This window comes from Giraffa tippelskirchi, chromosome 9 (genome assembly GCF_054371585.1).
Source record: "Giraffa tippelskirchi isolate mGirTip1 chromosome 9, T2T-mGirTip1v1.2.pri, whole genome shotgun sequence".
Taxonomy (NCBI): Eukaryota; Metazoa; Chordata; class Mammalia; order Artiodactyla; family Giraffidae; genus Giraffa; species Giraffa tippelskirchi.
In genome coordinates, this window is record NC_137283.1 from 36,773,291 (window position 1) to 36,788,483 (window position 15,193).

General features: G+C 41.1%; 1 protein-coding gene across 2 annotated transcripts in view; it reads left to right on the top strand.

Moving 5' to 3' along the window:
- CADPS (calcium dependent secretion activator) overlaps positions 1-15,193 on the top strand; it is an 807,294-nt gene that overhangs the window by 180,035 nt on the left and 612,066 nt on the right. The gene's annotated exons all lie outside the window — the stretch shown is intronic.

Consider the following 15,193-nt stretch of genomic DNA (forward strand, 5'->3'; position numbering starts at 1 on the left):
TGCCCAACTGAGTTGGCTCTTCTCTTCCTCCCCCATATTTGAATAAGCAGCAAGTCTTACTGGTCCTACCTCCTAGATACTTAATGATGACACCTTATTCCATTATTGCCAATGCTATCACCCTAGTTCAAATCACCATCACGTCTTGCCTGGTCTTGTAGCACCCCAAATAGTCTTATCAGTGATCTCCAAGTTGACCTGCATTGATTATCATGTGACAGTTCTGATAAGGACAGAAGTGATTTCCGACGTCACTGTAGTTTTCTTTGGACACCTTGAAGATCATACTCAACCAAAGATTATTCACTGCAAGCTAGAAAGGTCAAAGCAGTGTGTAATGATTTTTCCTAATGCAGAGCAAAGTTCAGGAATTCTTGAGAATCAGGAACCTGAGTGTCATGCTGAAGAAACTTGAGTTGACATAACCTGGTGCTAGATCACACATATTCTTTTCAGCTTAACCATTCTTTCTAGGGTTATTTCCCACTCCTGTAACACTAGGAGGGACACCTGGCCTCTTAAGCTCTTGAGAAGTTCACCAGAACCTGATGAATTAATTAGACTCTTATGAAGCTCAATCAATCACTGCCCAAAGCATTGAAAAGAAAAGTAGTAATTAACCCCAGGTTTCTACTGCTCAAACACAACAAGAGCATATAAGCTACCAGGTTCAGTTCAGTCACTCAGTCTTATCTGATTCTTTGTGACCCCCATGGACTACAGCACTCCAGGCTTCCCCATCCATCACCAACTCCTAGAGCTTGCTCAAACTCATGTCCATCATGTCGGTGATGCCATCCAACCATCTCATCCTCCATCATCCCCTTCTCCTCCTGCCTTCAATCTTTCTCAGCATCAGGGTCTTTTCCAATGAGTCGGTTCTACACATCAGGTGGCCAAAGTAGTGTAGCTTCAGTTTCAGCATCAGTCCTTCCAATGAATATTCAGGACAGATTTCCTTCAGGACTGACTGGTTTGATCTCCTTGCAGTCCAAGGGACTCTCAAGAGTCTTCTCCAACACCACAGTTCAAAAGCATCAATTCTTCAGTGCTCAGCTTTCTTTATAGTCCAACTCTCACATCCATACGTGACTACTAGAAAAAAACCATAGCTTTGACTAGACAGACCTTTGTTGGCAAAGTAATGTCGCTGCTTTTTAATATGTTGTTTAGGTTGGTCATAGCTTTTCTTCCAAGGGGCAAGCGTCTTTTAATTTCATGGCTGTAGTCACCATCTGCAGTGATTTTGGCTACCAGGTTACTAGACACAGAATCTTGGCAATTACAGCTATCCTTTAGGAATAATATTCAGTGGAGCCATGTGAAATTGCCATCTTTGTAGTCGAAAGGGTTGAATAATAGCAATTTATATTATTTGACCTAATAATAACTAATGTTTATTCATTGTTTACTATGTGGTAGGAAATATATCAAGGGCTTTATATGCATTATATGAAAAGGCTTAACACAATTAAAGAGATTTATAATTACTGGCAGTAATTACAGTAGTTAATAATGCATCACTCAATCCACTAATAATCTTACAGAGTATTATTACCTCATTTTGTAGACTAGGAAACTGAGACTGAGAGAAGGTGAAGGAACTTGCCCAAATCTAACCTACTGATAAGTGACTGAGTCAGAAATACTCACAGGTCTCTGAGAAGCTAAATGCCATGAGCTGCTGCTTTCTTAAGATTCTACTATGTAATGGGTACTTGAAGTATACTGTTTCTAATGTCCACAAAAGTTCATGACACGTAAGATCATCCCCATTTTAAAGAAAAGGTAACTGAGCCTCCAAGAGTTTGAGCAGTCTAAATCCAGGTAATACGTGGCAGAGCTGTGATTTAAATTCAGAAGCGTCTGATTTTAAAGCACTTACTTTTTTCAGTATGCCAAACTGCCTTTCATATATGGAAGAACGTGCTTTGGGGATGGGAGACACACACACATACACACGTTGTTTTTCAGTTGCTAGTCATGTTCAATACTTTGCGACCCCACAGACTCCAGCACAACAGGCCTCCCTGTCCCTTACTGTCTCCCGGAGTTTGCCCAAGTTCATGTCCATTGAATCAGTGATGCTATTCAACCATCTCTTCCTCTGCTCCCCTCTTCTCCTTTTGGCTTCAATCTTTCCCAGTATCAGGGTCTTTTCCAATGTGTGTGTGTGCGGTTTGTTGAGATGAATCAGCTGGATTTTTAACAAAAGAAGCCCACTTCCTTTCACTTTTGGAGACTGTATGATTTGTATGATTGTTCCAAGAGTACAATGTCCAGACTAATAAACATGGTGCCCCAAGTTTGTTCTGGATGAGAGTGCTGCTGGTGGTTTTCTACTCTGCAGTGAATTTCTAAGCCCTTCACTCTAGCTTGGAAACCTTCCTTCTCCACCTCCCCTCGGGAACCAGTACCGACAATGTGTGTGGAATGACTCATTGAAACGTCGTAAAAAAAAAAAAAAAGTACAGATCTTTCTGAGGCTGTCAGCCAACACTGAAAAATTTAGTACAGACCGTCAACCACATGGAACTCATTTCATCTAATATTAGGATGATGAGAATGAGTCAACTCTCAGGAGCCTCGAACCTTTTATTTCAATTAGTCCCAATAATGTAAAGCAAATGCTTTTAAACCACTAGAATTCAACAAGCTGCCCACATCTTCCCATAAATACTCCACCTCTTCTCTCCCTCTGCTTCCTTTTTCACAGACACAAGAGAATGCTGAAGTTCAAGCATGGCCTTTAACTAGAATCAGTTTTTCTCTGCTCATATGGTGACCAAAGTTTAGAATTGCCGCATTCTCATCCTATTAGCCACAAGACCACCCTAGGTAAAAAACTCAGAAGATTGGAATTAGGAATTTCCCCTGAAATAAAAAAGAATGTGGTTTGGAGTAATTCTTTACCTGCTGGAAAAATGATCCATTATGTGAAGGTATTTGCACGTTTGTTCCTTTTATTAATCATAATGTTGAGGTAAAGATCATGACTCTGAAATCAGACAGACCTGGGTTCAAATTCTGCCTCTAGTACATATCGTATAGACACGGGTAGTTTTCTTAAAGACACCTCACCTTGATTCTCTCTCACCTGGGATATGGAACTTAATAATAGTTCCTAGTTCATAGGTCTTTTGTAAAGAATAAATGAAATATAAAACTTGTTAAGTGTTTTAGAACTATGTCACATAAAAAGTGCTCGACAGGTGTTTCATAGTATCTTATTATCATCCAGATGTTAGACAGTAATCTCTGTGTAAGAAAGAGAAACCCAGCTTAAACGAATTAAAGCCCTTTAAGGTCTGAGAGTGATGAGTCTCCAAAATACAATTGAGATGCCTTCACCAGATTGCAGGAGGCACGGGGCCAGAAAGGCAAAAGTAGCAGATGGTCACTCAAGTCTCCAGGAGTTAAAACAGGCTTGAGATGTAAAGTCAAGTTAGGCAAGTTTCTTGTGACTCATCATGTGGAAATCAGAACTTTTCTGCAGGATGTTGACAGGAATCCTTTTTTTCTCCATAAGCCATTCTCTATTTTGAATCCATTGTTAATGTACTAGATCAGATTAACTGTCTTTAATCAATCCTTTTCAAGGCTGCTGTAACATGACTGGCCACATACAGAATGGCATGTTCCAGGTCAGTTATTAATAAAATCACTCATAAATATACAAAAATCTGGAGACAGCTTCCCTTGTGGACAGAAAGGTTATATCCTGTATCACTAAGTAGGTATCATTATCAGCGTTACAGATGAGGAAATTGACATTTGGCATCTTTGAGAGAATCGCCAAAGCCATGCAAATGTAAATATGGCCTGGTTGTTCTTCAAGTTCAAATTCATCAGATGACAAAGCTTATACTTTCCGTACAATAATTGGCCATCTCATCCTTGGCAACCACCATGAATACATCCTTCCCTTATTGGCTTCTTGTTCCATGCTTGAAATGCTTTGTAAAAGGGATGGCATAATCCTGAATGAAACTGAGACTCTCCACACACAAGCAATCTTTGTGTATTGATACCAAACATAGGTGAAAAAGCTGTTTCATGATAGCTGAGGCTCTGCCACTTCTGAAAAAACAGCCACTCTCTTCAAACTGGAATGTCTCACTCTGCATCTCAGCTCAAGGACGGATGCTCTTAAAACCTTGCAGGAAAATCCTTTCAGCCATGTTGAGTCAGGCAAGTGGAAGAGAGCAGACATTCTCCATTCCACAAAGAGCCTGTTACTGTGGAAATTCCAACTCTCAAAACAACTAGTTTGACATAGGCATGCATTGTGCTGAAAGGAAATACATCTTGCTTTAAGAATTGTTTCGAATTGTTGTTGAAGGATTTTAGTTTTATGTATTGTCTTTTGAGTTGACACACACAATGGTCACAGGCACCTCTTGCATTGATGAATAAGGGTAGGGTGTTCCTGGGAAATTTTACAAGTGAGAAATTCCTGATTCAGGAGATTGTTTGCCGGTGATGATAGTTTATCTGAGACAACTGCTTTCCTTGAAATGTGACACAGATTGTTATCTGTTACTGGAGAAGATTCCTGTCACTTAATTCCTCATTGATGTTCTCCATTAAGATGTAGGCGGTTTTAAAGCCAGATTTCCTGCCTACAGAAGAACTGAAGAGTATTCTAGCATGTATCACTCATCCTGTGAGGCTGAGACCAGGCACCATCCATCTATCTCTTTTTTTAAACTTTTTATTTTGTATTGGAGTATAGCTGATTAACAGTGTTGTGATAGTTTCTGGTGGACAGCAAAGGGACTCAGCCATACATATGCAGGTATCTGTATCATGTATACAGGTGTATGTATATTTAGGGAAGAATATATCTAAACTCCCCTCCCATTCAGGCCATCCATTTGTTTATTTACTTTATTTCTAGAGCTCCCAGCTGCATGACTATACATAACCAGCTCTCCATTGGTGACAGATGTGGCAGAAAGGTTGCTGAGCATGGTGACCCTAATGGTTACCTTGATTACTTTTTTTCCAAAATCTCTTCAGAAGTGAAATGGATTGGACCCTGGGGAGTACACACATGAAAGCTGAGATTAACAAATAACTGTTCAAAAAAAAATGCTACATGTATTTCCTGCAACATGTGTGTTAGGTGGTACAAAGATATACACACATACCTATCAGATACATAGATAGTCCACCATGTTAGTGAATATAAACACTATCAGGCTATAGATTTTTCTCTCAAGCTTATAACTGACACAAGAACTAAAACTAAATTAAAATTTCCCTTTTTACATCATTTCAAAGCAGACCATGAAGTGCAGGAACTGACTTTTTAAAATTTGGGGTGCTCTATGCATAGTTGTACGTGTGTGGTAGTTGCTCAACAAGTAAATACTAAATGAAAGAAAGAAAAGCTTAAATAGCTGTGTGATTCCTTGATGTTTAGTGATTTCTTATGGTATTTCTGAAATGTGTAAGAGAAGTTTAACATTTAAGATTTTCTTAATGCTATTAGCAGTGGTGCAAGAGACAAGGACTGCTGCTGCTGCTGCTAAGTTGCTTCAGTCATGTCCAACTCTGTGTGACTCCATAGACGGCAGCCCACCAGGCTCTGCCGTCCCTGGGATTCTCCAGGCAAGAACACTGGAGTGGGTTGCCATTTCCTTCTCCAATGCCTGAAAGTGAAAAGTGAAAGTGAAGTCGCTCAGTTGTGTCTGACTCTTCATGACCCCATGGACTGCAGCCTACCAGGCTCCTCCGTCCGTGGGATTTTCCAGGCAAGAGTACTGGAGTGGGTTGCCATTGCCTTCTCCAAGACAAGAACTAGAATTAAATAAATTGAGAGGTGACTGCAGAAGTACCAGTAAGGAAAGAGAAAGTTAAATAGGTCTGTGGGTGATGGGAGGTGGGGGTGGGACGATGGCTGGAAGCTAGTAAAGGATGCTTTCAGAAATAGGTTACCACCCTGGGGAATTAGAGCTCAGTGCTTCCAGGGCATCGAAGAAGCAGTGTAGCCAGTTTCCTGGGATATTTATTCAATTACTCCCATCTTTTACTGACTGCAGTCTGTTCCTGGAAGCATTATCTCCCCAGCACTCTGTTCTGTCCCATCTGTGAGCCAGGCATGCTCCTGTGGCCAGAGAAAGACCTTGGAGTGTTTAAAGTTCTTGAGGTTGTTTTCCATCACATATGCTGGAAATGTGCATGCAATTACACCTGCAGTGTATTCGCAGCCGACAGTCTCCAAAATGACTCCCTGTACTGCTGCCCTTCCTGGTATTCATACTCTTGTGTAACCCTCTTCCCTTGAGTGTGGACTAGAACTAAGGACTCAAATTTAAGGAATAGAATAGGGCAAAGTGACAAGATGCTATATGTGGGATGAAGTTATTAAAAAAAAAACAAAAAAAAAACAGTCTTGCTCACTCTGTCTCTCTCTCATGGGAAAAGTGAGCAGCCTTGCTGTGAGCCATCCCATGGGGAGGCCCATGTGACCAGCCTTCAGACCAATTGCCCTCAAGGGATGAAGCCTGCTGACAACAGTGGGAGTGAGCATAGATGTGGATCCAGTCTTGAGACAACCATAACCCACATTGCCAGCTTGGCTACAAACTGGGGGGGAGGGAGGGATTTTGGACCAGAGGCACACGATTCAGTCACACCCTGATTTCTGACCTGCAGAAACTGTGAGATAATAAATATTTATTGGTTTTAGCTGACAAATTCTGGGATTATTTGTTAGCACTGCATTATAAAGAACAAAAACTTTCTAGTGACAAAGAGCTTCAGAAGAGGTATTAATATTTTTATTTGTTTTTACTACTATAACTTTTGAAAGACTTTCAAAGAAAGAATTGAAGTAGATCAGTGGAATACCTACCCACTTACAAAAAGAAAAATACTTTTTGTATTTTTTCATTGATTTAATTGGGCCTGACTTACCATCTAGAACAATGACTCACTTATGAGACACAATAACTGGAGTTATAAACTGAGCAAATGTATTTGTGTTACAGTCAAACAAGGATCAATTAACTTGACACAATTGATTCCTGACTTACATTTAGTGTGTGTTTGTCAAAGCTATCGGAGAAGGCAATGGCACCCCACTCCAATATGTCAAAGCTATTGAGTGATACCCTGAGCCCTGCTACTGTTATTCTTGAAAAACTGAAGCTAGGAAAAGAGCCTTTAAATGACATAAAGTCAGGGTATATACAATATTGAAATACAGTTTTGTTGTTGTTCAGTTGCTAAGTTGTATCCGACTTTTTGCGACCCCATGCACTGCAGCACGCCAGGGTTCCCTGTCCTTCACCATCTCCCTGAGTTTTCTCAAACTCATGTCCATTGAGTCAGTGATGCCATCCATCTCATCCTCTTTCACCCTCTTATCCTCTTGCCCTCAATCTTTCCCAGCATCAAGGTCTTTTCCAGTGAGTCAGTTGTTTGCATCAGGTCGCCAAAATATTGGAGCTTCAGATTTAGCATCAGTCCTTCCAATGAATATCCAGGGTTGATTTCCTTTAGGATTGACTGGTTTGAGCTCCTTGCTGTCCAAGGGACTCTCAAGAGTCTTCTCCAGCACCACAGTTTGAAAGCATACATTCTTTGGCACTCAGCCTTTTTTACGGTCCAGCTCTCACATCCATACGTGACTATTGGACAATACATGACCATAGCTTTGACTATACTGACTTTGTTGGCAGAGTGATGTCTCTGCGTTTTAATATGCTGTCTAGGTTTGTCATAGCTTTCCTTCTAAGGAGCAAGCATCTTTTAATTTTGTGAAATATAGATTAGAAAGTTGTAAATTTGAGAGCCTAGGAATTTGTTTCTTAACTTGGGGCAAAGCCATCATGTAACACTTCTTCATTTCAAACTTGAACAGCCTTTTTTGTCCTTAAAGGCAGTTAGTAAGACAAGTTATTTTATCATGAAACGTACCTGTTTTGTATACCTTCTTTTGATGCCATTGGTGAAAGAAGGGTTATGGTGGTAAATGAAGATGTGACACCCCACATTGGACAGATGAGACTGACAGCAATTTTAGTCTCCTATGTTCATAGTCTTGGGGTAGGGGATACCATATGCCATACAGGCCACATGGGGGCTGTGCTTGGAGACTGAGTGAATGGTCAGGGAGTGTGGGAGGCAGGCTTTGTAGTGTCAAGAAGATGGAGTGACCCTGGTTCCTATGAGAAGATGTAATTGGCCTGTTGAAGTAATTCCATGGGCTGGCAGGAAACTGAAACCTACCATTCAGGAGAAGCAGGAACTGCATTTGGTCCATTTAATAAGAAGTTGAGAGGACCTTTTCCTTGTAGCAAACTGGGGCCGTTAGAGGCTCTCCTTATTTCATCAGATATGAAGGAAGGGCATTATGTTAATTTTAAGTCTCACACTAGAGTACCCTTGGTACATGTCTCCACAGAGGACCCAGGAGTCTCTGTTCATAGTTCCTCTTGAGATGCTGATGGGATAGACTTACAAGCTGTTAAGTTTAAGCAAGATATAATGAGATTTACTTGAAAAGAGCCCAAATACCAAAAGAGCCCAAATACCAAATACCATACATATTATTTTTACAAAATCTCATGTTCACATCTCTTTTTGGTTTACAAAATTTACTTACTTGATTTTTATGACTTTACAAAGGAAGTTCAGACTCGCAAAGTCATCCTTCAAGGTTGCAGATGACATTAAAGACTATTATTTTATAAGGCCTAGGCCTACAGTTTAAGCCATGCAGGGAACAAGGCAGAAGGCTGCATTTGCCTGGTCACGTTCACAGTCACACTGCAGAGTTGCAGGCAACCCTTCTGCTGTCTGCCCCCAACAGTGAGACAGCTTGGCTTAGTCTGGTGTCCAAGACCAACTGGAAAAATAAAGAATTCACGAAGAGCAGTCCTGGAAATTCTCTGGATGTTGCTGAGCACTAGATCTGATGGGGAACAGAGACATAGTCAATCCTTTTGACAAGTTTCTCTCCCTTCTCAGTCCTGATAATAAATACTAGTTATAAACTTGCTCTAAGAAATGAGGTGTTCTTAATTGGGGTAAATCACACCCCGATTATATAGTCAAGAAAACAGACCCAGAACAGCAAAAATTACTTGAAGATTCCACAGCTGGTTAGTAGCTTTTAAAGGGTCAGTTCCCCACGACACTGGGTGGCATGTTTAGAGAAACAAGGCATGAGTGCCGAAATAAATGCCATCTGGGTTTGAATCCCAGCTTTTCTGTCTGCACATAATGAGCACATTGAGCTTGTAGTTTGAAGTCTGAGCCTCAGTTTCCTCTTTAGTGTGAAAATGTTGACATAGTACCATGCCTGACACAGAGATTGTGTATATATTCACATACTTATATTTTTATTTTCATTGAGGTAAAATGACAGTAAAATGCCTGTGATCAACACAGTTGAGGCAGAATTTGATGCCTGGTGTATGTGACTCTGAATCCCTAAGCTCTTTGTACTGTGCATACACTTTCTCATGGAAGAGCAACCATGCCACCAATCAAACCTCTTAGAATGTTTTATCATCTCCAGAGTCACAGAGAGCAACAGCAGCACCAGAAAAATGTACTGGGGCTGTATGTTAGGACCTGGAAATTTGTACTTTTTTCACCAGTAACACTGACACTCTCTTTCTGACTCTTTGAGGACACTCTCAAGGTGATAAGTGAGTATTTATTTTTATTATAAAATAAAGTGAAAGTTGCTCAGTCATGTCTGACTCTTTCCAACCCCATGGACTGTAGTCCATGGGATTCTTCAGGTCAGAATACTGGAGTGGGTAGCCTTTCCCTTCTCCAGGAGATCATCCCAACCCAGGGATCAAACCCAGGTCTCCCGCATTGCAGGCAGATTCTTTACCAACTGAGCCACAAGGGGAACAGCTACCCATTCAAGTATTCTGGCCTGGAGAATTCTATGGACTGTATAGTCCATGGGGTCACAAAGAATCAGACACAGCTAAGCGACTTTCACTCATACTATTTTTATTATAAGTATATCTAAAGCTGGAAAGCAAAGATAGATGATAGGTTAATGGGTAGATAAGTTGTATAGATCTGGAATCATCTGAATTCAAAAGTCTTTTGCACCTGTAATAGCACTTTACAGTTTGCAACGCGTCTTCATAGAGTTTTAAAAATGTATTCCAAGGATAATTATTGCATGCCTGCTATGCCTGCTACGTGCCAGGCACTGTTCCAGTTGCCAAGAATATGGCAGTAGACAAAATTAAGACAAAACGCCCTACCCTCTTTCAGCTTAAATCTCAGTGGACAGGTAGAGAGGCTAGAAACAAATGAGGAAATAAATTCTGTTAATCCAACAGATGATGGTTAGTGCTATGTTGGAAACTGAAGCAGGGAAAGAAGATAAGGGGTGTTGAGGGTGGGGGCTGCAATTTGAAATATGGTGATTTGAGAAGGATGGTTTGAGAAGACATTTGAGTAAAGGCTGGAAAGGGTTAAAAGATCAAGGGTGTTTCTGAGAGAGGCAGAAGCAAATGCAGAGGTCCTGTGGCAGAAGCAAGGCTGTGCTATTGTTGTGTTCCAGGAACAGCAAGGAGGTCCATGTGGCTGAGGGTAATAGAAGAGGCCATAGATGGAAGGCTGGGCCAGACTGTGAAGAACTTATAGGCCATAGTGAAGACTAGCTCCTGGTCCGATCAGAATGGGAGGATTAGGACATGAAAATGGCATGGCATGATATGTGTTTTAAAGGATCGCTGTGGTTGCTGGGTTGAGAATAGACTAGGAGATGCAGGATAGAAGGAGGAAGAAATGGGATAGGGGGCGAGGGCAGAATCCAAGTGAGAGATGATGTTGGTTTTGATCACGATGGGAAAAGTGGAGTTGAAGAAAAGGAATGTAATTCTAGAGAAGTTTTAAAGGTAGAACCAACAGGACGTGCTAAGATAAGAAGAGAAAAAGGAATAGAAGGAGGGTGACTCTGAAGTTTTCTGCCAGAGCAACTAGACAGAGCAAGCAACATACCTAAGCATGATGAGAGGAAGGTTTCCATGAGGTGGGGCAGGGAATTAGGAGGTGGTGGGCGTGTTAAGTTTGAAATGTCTTTTAGACGATCCAGTGGAGGACTCAAGGAGATGGCTGTTAGGAGTCTGGATTTCAGGCAAGAGATTTTAATTTGAAGATGAAGGCCTGAGCACTGGGGCTTCCAGTCTTCGTGAGGGAGATGAGAACCTCACTCACATCTTCTTCATGACCCACAAGGGCTTGTATTCTTAGCAGAGCGTGTTCTTCCCAGAGCTCCCAGTTCTCTGCAGGGGCCAGGAGAGCACCATATAGGAAGCCTGGCTGGTGAATGATGCTTCTCAGGCAAGACGGACAAATCAGGAGGTGCCTGTGTTGGTGCCCTGTAGCTTGCAGCCAAGCCACCGCAGACCTGGCTCCCCTTCACTTCAGGCATAGCAGAGGGAAAGGGACTTGTTTATTTGGGGCTTGGGGACAAGAAGGAAGCTACCACCGTCACTCAAGCCCCCGCTCTCCCACCCCTGCACTCAGGACTGCTGCAGAAAGCAGTGGGTATTTTTCCACTGGAGGAAGGCTTAGAGTGTATGTGGTGATAAAACTCCTCCTTGAAGATGACTCAGCTGTTCTGATCTTCTGCCAAAGTCCTATTCAAGAGAGTTGAAGGAGGCTCCAGACAGGGAAGGTAGACTGCCTGCAGCGGGAATGTTCTCTGGTAAGGAAGTCTACCTTTTACACACACCCCCTACCCCCAGGCATCTGTGTAAGCACTCCTCCTGTTTCTCCAGTGCACACTGGGGGCCAGATACACAAAATGCCATCTTAGAGGTGAGAAAAGATGGCTTGGATAAGTAGTTAGCTGAGCCATCCACGGTCCTTCTGAGCCTTTGCTCTAGACCTCTGTGCTTTTGGCCTTTCTGAGCATAACCAATATCTCCTGGTACCCTGGTACCTTTCCTCAGGGGTCTTGATATAAGTAACTCAGACCTCTTCCTCTTTACCTTCCTTCCTGGTTAGAGCATAAAAGAGCTTTTTACTAATGGCTCAGCTGATAACTCTTTTCTAGGGAAACAAGTTGCAGGGTGGGATGGGGGTGGGGGTGCAAAGCACACTTTTAGATAAATCATTTGCAACACTATCTGTGAAATAGAACAGACTTGGAACCCCAAAACCTGCCTGAGTTTGGGACTCAAAATATTGGTAGCATGACATTGCTTGTTTGCCTAAGAAAGAAAAAACAAAATATAATGCCACCTAGAAAATCCCTCTATTTGGCTTGATACTTGGTTCACCATTTGACCTCAGTTCTCCAGTGTATATCACTGCCACCATAAATAAAGAGGTTCTCGCAAATAAGAGCATCTGTCATTGGAAGCTGCAGGGAATGAACAGGCCTCTTAGCTATGTCTTCCTACCTGCTCTGTCCCTGCCAGGGCCCTGAGCTGCACTGTTCTCATACTCAGAGTGAAGAATGATGTTTTACCCCAAATGGGAACAATGTTTCTGTATTTATAAATCCAAGAGACTCAAGACACATCTGCTCATATTTATATCCATTCTGCTTCGGCTGTAAAATTGCATATGCTATTTTTTTTTTTTTTTTTTTTTTTTATAAATTGCATATGCTATTTTGATGAAACTTTATCTTAATTTCATTACCAGCCTGAGCAATGATGTGATAATTGCCTGATTTCCAAGTAACTGGGAAAAAATGATATTTTGGTTTTTTTTCTCTTTTTAAACGCATAACTTTATAAAATATTAAGCTATTTTGCTTTCCTAGAAGGAAGTCAAAATAATACATTTTCACACTGCTCATGAGTCTACTTTGAAGGGAAAATTGTCAACTTTACCTTTAAGAGGGAGTCATTTGTGGTCTTGGTGATGGTCCAATCCAGGCACAGAGAGCCCATCAAAGTCCATTTAAAGTGAGAAAATTACAAGAAAGAGCTCAAGCTTTTGCACATCTGGGGTAGCACTCAAGTGCTTTTGCTAACTAGTTGGTCATGTTATCTTAGGCAAATAAATCTATTAACTTCTGAGCCTTACTTTTGTCATCTAGAAAAATGGACTGAATATTCACACCTTCTGTGAATCTTAGTGATTACAGATATCAGGTGGTTTGGATGATATCTGCCTGTTGTAGGTGCTTGATAAATGGTAGCTCTTAATATTTTTATTATCACCTTTCAAATCAGTGCATATTCTATTGTATCCAAACTGCTTGGTGTGTTGTGGTGAGAAATTTCACTCAGTTCTTCTGACTGAGACAGTATGTTGCTTTGCTGATTGTTGTACACTTCACTTGCTGAGATAGGAGCCAGGGCCACCATGCAGCACAGCATACTCCAGACTGTGTCAAGGCTTCCAGATGAGAATATTGAAAGACAGTCTTGAACTGCCGGCAATAATAATGGCATCTAATGTTTGTTAAGCTTCTACTGTGTGCCAAGCAGTGTGCCAAGACCCCGCAGCATCATCTCACTGGTGCATCTCAATAACTGCATGAGATGGGTACATTAATTATCCCCATTTAATGAATGGAAGAAGTGGGTTCCAGAGGTGGAAGTAACTTACCAGGAGTCACGTAGCTAGTGAGTGGCAAAGCCAGGCAGGCTACCCATAGACCTGATTCCCACACTTCACTGTGCCGTACAGCCTCCTGATGATGCCACTGTTAAAGCAAAGGAAACACAAACACAACTTCCCAAAAGACATTCTTCTGGAACACAGCAACCATGACAGAATATTAAATCCAATTTAAAAAACCATGCAAAGAAAAAAAAAAACACAAATAAAATTAAGCTCTGGTTCTTTCCTCTTACATTTTCTTATCAGAATCCACAGCCCATTATGTGTGTGGCTCCCTTTGTTCTAGTTTCTTCTTAGAACGAAGTTTTGATTGACAACTTCTTGGAAGTCACTATAATTTAATCTACTTACCTTCTCTTTAATCATTTTGCTTTGTTTCCTCTCTCAACTGTTTCTATACAAAGGGAAAAAAATATCGATTTTCTTTTGCTTTTTCTGCTTTCTTTCTTTCTTTTTTTTTTTTTTTTGAAAATCCTCGGCAGGTTTGTATATGTTTCTTTACTTTTCCAGATTCCATCATTTCCAGGAAGAAAGTCATATATTCAAGAGGATGAAAAGCAGGGGAGCTTGGCTCCAATTATTTGTTTTTCAAATGAGAATGATAAAACCACAAAAGGAGGAGGAATATTCCCACTCACTTGTGCATTCGACACGTATTAATACTTATCACAAAGGGCTTGGTCCTTTGATAGGTTTATTGGAACATTTGGTCTGTTGAAGGACAGAGAGATAGTTATATAACCAAATTGATAAATTGACAGTTGCTTTAAGAGTATAAAGGAGAGTTACAAGGTCCAATAAAAACTTATAACAGGGGAGTTGACCTCATCAGGAAGATCAGAGAAGCTTTGTGAGGTAGAGACACTTGAGCTAAGTTAACTAAAAGAGGGAAATCTAGGGGCAAGCATGTGCTAGGCAGAGAGAATTGCTCATGTAAGGGCCCTGTGGGGAAAAGGGTTTAAAAGAAGCCCAGAGTGGCTACCGCAGAAAATGAGGAGGCGAGTGTGCTTTGCTGGACATGGAGATCAGAATGTGGATTTTGGATTTTATCTCCAAAACAATGAACACATTGAAGGATAATAATCTGGGGGATGGTGCACTCAGATTTGCATTGTGCCAATATTACTCTAGCTATAGTGATTTATAAAACAGTTCCCCATAGAAAGACCTTACTCATCATCATGTCATGACACACCAAACCACGTCTCAGACAACTTTTTTTTTTCCCCGTAGACAGAGATCTTGACTTAAGTGGAATGATCTCAGGAACCTTAGTTCTTTGCTACTGAGTTGAGTGGTGAAGGAATATCCCCAAATACCACATCATTAACAAAGAAGACAGCATCCAAAGCTCCCAGAAGCTCAGATGACCTTAGCCTGAGTTTGTTTCTCAATTTCTTGCAGTCATCAGGCCTTTTGGAAATCATTGTGGTCATCAGCAGCATCTCTACATTTAAATGGCTCTCCCAGAGTTTCTGAAACACTTTCACAAACATTACTTGAAACTAATAATTACAATCTACACTTGTGAGAACTAATCAGATACTTCACATTGCCCTTTTTTAATCTTTAGGTAAGGAACACTTATGCTCATTTTAAAGCTGAGGATTCTGAA